Source organism: Eulemur rufifrons, chromosome 6 (genome assembly GCF_041146395.1).
Source record: "Eulemur rufifrons isolate Redbay chromosome 6, OSU_ERuf_1, whole genome shotgun sequence".
NCBI classification, from domain to species: Eukaryota; Metazoa; Chordata; class Mammalia; order Primates; family Lemuridae; genus Eulemur; species Eulemur rufifrons.
The window spans coordinates 100289534-100295603 of NC_090988.1; positions in this window are offsets into that span (position 1 = coordinate 100289534).

Consider the following 6070-nt stretch of genomic DNA (forward strand, 5'->3'; position numbering starts at 1 on the left):
GAGGACACTTGTCACTGGATTTAGTGCCCACCCAAGTAACCCAGGATGACCTCATCTCAGGAATCGTTACTTAATTATATCTGCAAAGGTCCTTCTCCCAAATGAAGTCACATCCGGGGATGAGGATGTGGACACATCTTTTGGGGGGGGCACCATCCCGTCCACTACCAGGGCAGATCGGGCACTGGGTTTGGGATGTGCTGCGTTCGCCATGCCTGGGAAACACTGAGGGGAAATGTGAGTAGCCATTTGGAGCCGGGGGCCGAGTCAAAGCTGAAGGTGGTCACTGGTGCGTCGTCAGCACACAACGGGCACCTAAGCTGGGAGGCCGGGCGTGGCTCAGGCCCAGTGTTTGGAAGCGGAACCTGAGCCGGGACTCGGGTACATTTGACTCACCCAGATGCGACACCCGGGGTGGGCACCAGGAAGGCACAGACGTGGTCTCGGCAGGAGGCACGCGTCGGCCTGAGCCCACCCAGCCAGTCCTACCTTGAGGCAAGCGGCCAGCCTTGGGAGTCTCTGTCCCGCTGTGCTCTGTCCAGATTCCTGAGCTGCGGAGCCCACGAGCATGTGGATGGCTGTTCTGCACCACGGAGTTTTGGGTAAGTGTGCTGTGCAGCTATAGTAACCAGAACGGCCTTTTTTTCCCCTCTGATGAATCAGAAAACTCTGCCCCAGCATCTGGTTCCGGAGTGTGAGCCTGGCTCGGGTCCAACCCAGAATTGGGCCTTTGCGTCCCTGTGACCCACAGGAAAAAGGCCCCAGCTGTCCCTGCTCCCGGCCAGACCAGGAGCCTAACAAGTCCGCAGCCCCCTGCCTTGGGCTGCCCTATTTCTGCCTGTGCTCTGGAATATAGGGATATTTATCTTTTATTGAGTGTGACTTTATGTTTTCAAAACTCTTTTCCCACTTTTTATATGACTGCTGAGAGCTGGGTCAGAGATGGGGTGGGGGCTGGGCCTCTAAGCGTGGACTTGCAAGGCCACCTTGACCAGAAGTCTCACTTCTCTGCCTCCTGCCCAGGGGGCTGCCCTCCATGATGGGGGCCAGGGCCCCCAGGGGAGCCTGTGGTATTGGCGTAAGGACAGACATACAGATCAACGGCACAGAATTGAGAATCCAGAAATAAACCCCTACATTTATGCTCTAATCATATTTAACAAGATGCCAGGATGATTCAACAGGGATTCTCTTGTTGTCTTTTCAACAAATGATGCTGGGACAATCAGGTAACCACATGCAAATAAAATATACTTAGACCCTTACCTCACACCATACACAAAAATGAATTCAAAATGGATCACAGACCTGAATATAAGAGCTAAACCTATAAAATATCTAAAAGAAAACATAGGAAAAAACCTTTATGATCTTAAGTTAGGTAAAGAGATCTTAGACACAACACCAAAAGCACAGCCATAAAAGAAAAAAAATTAATAAATTAGACTTTATTAAAATTAAAACCTTTTGTACTTCTAAAGACAGCATTAAGGCCGGGCGCGGTGGCTCGCACCTGTAATCCTAGCACTCTGGGAGGCTGAGGCAAGAGGATCACTTAAGCTCAGGGGTTACAGATCAACCTGAGCGAGAACGAGACCCCGTCTCTACTAAAAACAGAAAAAAATTAGCCAGGCGTGGTGTTGTGTGCCTGTATGCCCAGCTACTCAGGAGGCTGAGGCAGGAGAAATCCTTGAGCCCAGGAGTTTGAGGTTGCTGTGAGCTAGGCTGACACCACAGCACTCTAGCCTGGGCAACAGAGCGAAACTCTGTCTCAAAAAAATTAAAAAAATAAAGACAGCATTAAGAAAATGCAAACATAAGCCAAAGACTGGGAGATAATATTTGTATATAATACATCTGATAAAAGACTCCTATCCAGAATATATAAAAATATCTTATATCTCAATAATAAAACACTGAAACTCCCTCTTAAAAATGAGTGAAAGATTTGAATAGAAATTTCACCAAAGGCGATCTCCAAATGTCTCATAAACACGTGAAAAGGGGCTCAGCACCATTAATCTTTAAGGAACTACAAATTACAACTACAATGAGATCCCCTGATATACCTACCAGAACAGTTAGAATAATATTATAATAATCAGACAATACCAAATGTTGGCAAGAATGCAGAGAAATTGGAACCCTTGTGCATAGCATGTCAAATGGTACAATCACTCTGGAAAAGCTTAGTAGTTTCTTTAGAAAAGTAAACACAAACTTACCATATGACTTAGCAATTTCATACCTAAGACTCTGCCCGAGAAATATGAAAAAGCACGTTCACACGAGGACTTAAACATGAATATTCATAGCAGCCCCGTGGTTCTCAAGAGCCAGAAAGCAGAAGCGATCCAAACGTCCGCCAATGGATGCGTGGATAAACAAAATGTGGTGTGTCCCCACAGTGGGCTATTATCTGGCCATAAAAAGGAGTGAAACAGATATATGCCACATGGGCAAACCTCAAAAACAGGATGAAAAGCGAAAGATCCCAGATGCAAAAGACCACATACACAGATGCTCCTCGACTCAAGATGGGGCAGCACCCGATAAACCCATCGTAAATGGCGAACACGGTGAGTTGAAAATGCATCTAACATACCTAACCTGCCAAACGTCATAGCTTAGCCCAGCCCCACTTAAATGTGCTCAGAACACTTACTGAGCAAAATCATCTAACATAAAGCCTATTTTATAATAAAGTGTTAAAATCTCATGTAATGTGTTGAATACTGTACTGACAGTGAAAAACCGTGGTCGTATGGGTACTTGAAGTACAGTTTCTGCTGAACATGTATGCATCACTTTTGGACCATCTTAAAGTCAAAGAACCCTAAGTCTTAAGTTGGGGACAGTCTATGTTTATATGAAGTTTCCAGGAAAGGCAATTGATAGGGACAGGGAGCCGATCAGTGTTTGCCTGCAGCTGGGGGTGGGAGCGGAGGGTCGCTGCAGGCCCCCAGCCAGCATGGGCGGCTCTGCAGGAGTACTGCACAGCCCTGGCCGTTTACACTTACAACGGGGAGTTCCATTGCACAATATTTACAACTCAAGAAAGCTGCACTTTGAACTGGCTTTGGGCTACTAAAAGAAAAAGCAAGGGCCGGGCGCGGTGGCTCACGCCTGTAATCCTAGCACTCTGGGAGGCCGAGGCAGGAGGATCGCTCAAGGTCAGGAGTTTGAGACCAGCCTGAGCAAGAGCGAGACCCCCGTCTCTACTAAAAAAGTAGAAAGAAATTAGCTGGACAACTAAAAGTATATATAGAAAAAATTAGCCAGGCATGGTGGCGAATGCCTGTAGTCCCAGCTACTCGAGAGGCTGAGGCAGGAGGATTGCTTGAGCCCAGGAGTTTGAGGTTGCTGTGAGCTGGGCTGATGCCACGGCACTCTGGCCCGGGCAACAGAGTGAGACTCTCTCTCAAAAAAAAAAAGAAAGAAAGAAAGAAAAAGAAAAAGGAGGAAGCCACACAACAAAATAACCGATTGGCAGGTGGGGGCAGGAGAGCGAGCAGGGCTGAGTTCAGGGGAGAAGGGAGACGCGGCTGGGAAAGTTCAGCCTCCCCAAACAGAGGTGAGAGATGGAAATAATTCTCAAACCGGGCAGCACAGCCGGGGATAACTCAGAACCAGCCACGTATCTGCCCGCACATAGGAGAGGTCTGCCTGCCCGCTCCACTTTTCCTACAAGCAAAGAAGTTTCCAGACCAAATAAGGCTGCAGCTTTTGCCATGCTCCTGGCAAAGAATGCAATTCCTTTTAAGTGCCAAGGTTATAACTTGGGCCTACAACCTCCCAGAGCAGCGTGGTGCCCGTCCGCCCACTCCGGTGACCCCCAGGGCAGTGCTCCAAACCAGACAAGGTACATGTGGAGGGGGCCGCCTGGTAGGGCGCTGGACCAGCTGTGTCGCTTGCAGGGAAGCCTCACTGGGGGAAGCAGTGACGTCCTGGCAGCTGACCGGCTCGGGCTCCCAGGACCCTGGGCACCCTCGCCCCTGTCTAGAGCAGGAAAGGCATTCGCTGAACCCCACTGCGGGCTACACCCGCCTTCACTGCAGCTTTGCAGGATGAGGAGGACGGTGATGGCACAGTGAGGCGCCAGTGCCCTGTGTGCTTAACTCATCCCATCTTCACCACAACCCTGTGAGAGGGGCCTGTCAGCTTCCCATTTTACAAAGGAGGAAACTGAGGCACAAAGCCATGCAGCACATCCGTGGGAAGCCTGGGCACAAACCCCAGGGCTGACAGGGGTTCCAGCCGCGCTGTCCTGCCATTGCCCCTCGCCACGGAAGGGACGGAACAGCAGGGCCCCCTCGGCAGCACCTCCGGAGAGCAGTGGGCAGCCTCCCGGAAGGGAATCCTCACCTCCAGCTTCTGGGAAGGCCACAGGCCGCAGCCACTCCCAGCGAGGCCACGCTTGCTGGCAAGGGAGACCTTTGGCTTGGGATATGTTTTTCCTTTTTTGGGGCTACTCTGTCCTGGGCCAACAGTAGGACATTTTTCAAGCAACCAGCTACAAACATTTTCCTAACAAGGCCTCCCTGGGATGAGAAATGGAAACGTCTTATGTTGCAACCTTCAACTCTGACATTTTAATGACACATCGCCGATGGCCTGAGCAAGGTCAGCGGTAAAGGGGAAAATGCCCCATGCAGGGAAGGGAGGGTGTGACGGCCACCAGACAGACGCTGCCGAGAACCGTGGAGGCCTCTACCCCGGGCCCAGGCCTTGCGAGGGCTTGCTGCTGCACACTGTGCCTTTGCTCAACCTCAGCAGGGCCGGCGAGGTGGCCACTGTTCCCACCCTCCACAGGCGGATGGTGGCATTTAGACACAGGTCCCTCTGACCCCAGACACTTCCCACCACTGCCACCCATGCTGGCGGCCTCCTATTCCAAGCTCTTTCTTGTGGGAAGACCCACAGGAGCAGCACCTGGATGAAGGCTCAGGGCTTGGATTCCAACCCTGCTCTTTCTCTAAAGGGTGGAGGGACACTGACTCCTCACCATCCACGCTGGGAGTGGGTAGACCCAGAAAGACAGACAGAAGTGGGCAAGACAGGACCAGCAAAGATCCTTTGGCAGCAAGTGACAAAAACCCAAGGCGGTCCTTCTTCAGCTAGGGGAATTTACTACTTTAGGACACTGGGAAGACTGGGATGGAGGTCAGGTGTGGCTAGATCCAGGTGCTCAAACACTGTCATCGGGCCACCCCTCACCACCATTTCAGGGTCTGTTTCTCTTTGGCGTCCTCCTCTCCTGCAGACAGGCTTCCTCTAGGAGGCAGGGGGTGGCTGCTGGCCATCTCCAGTGGAAGAAGAGCCAACATCTTTCAGCATTCGTCGGTCAGCCCCAGGGCAGAACTCTGGCCCTGCTTGGATTCCGGCCCATCCCTGAGCCCGGCGTTGCTGTGGCCAGAAGGGTAAAGTATTTGGACGCGGTCGAGGACACAGCTTCCGCGTGGCCAGGGGATTGAAGCCCACAGCCCAACGGCCAGGGAGATAAAGGCCACATCCTCAGCAGACCACACTCCCACCGCGGCACCTCATCGCCCGCAGAACACACTTCCAGCCTGGCTATCTCGTTGCCTTGCTGGCAGCCGCTGGCACGTACGTTTCCCACTAGCCACAGGTCCCCGGGGGGCGTGGGAACCACAGCATCTGCATGACGCTCAGCACCACTGTGCACCAGGCAGCACCGTCTGCACTCAAAGAAGGAACTGAGGAACTGTGTGGCACTTAACTACCAAATGCAGTGGAGTCCCTGACCCCTTCCCCGTCCCCAACAATTCAGTCCAAAAGCCACTCGATGGGACCAAGCAAGGAAGGCGTCCACAAAGGGGGGACGGGGGGCATCGGGTCGGGCAGGGTGGGAGAGAGGGTGGCCCAGCACCGGCACCAGCACAGTGGTCCAAGCGTGCAGCCCAGGCATTTCTGTGCCATGTGTCCTACAGGACACGCTTGATCAAGGTGTGACAAGTGGCATCTGGGGACGGACCCTTGGGTACAGGTCAGGGAGGCTGGCTCTACTCTGAAGGCCACAACGTCCAGAAATGTGCACAAATATCCGTAA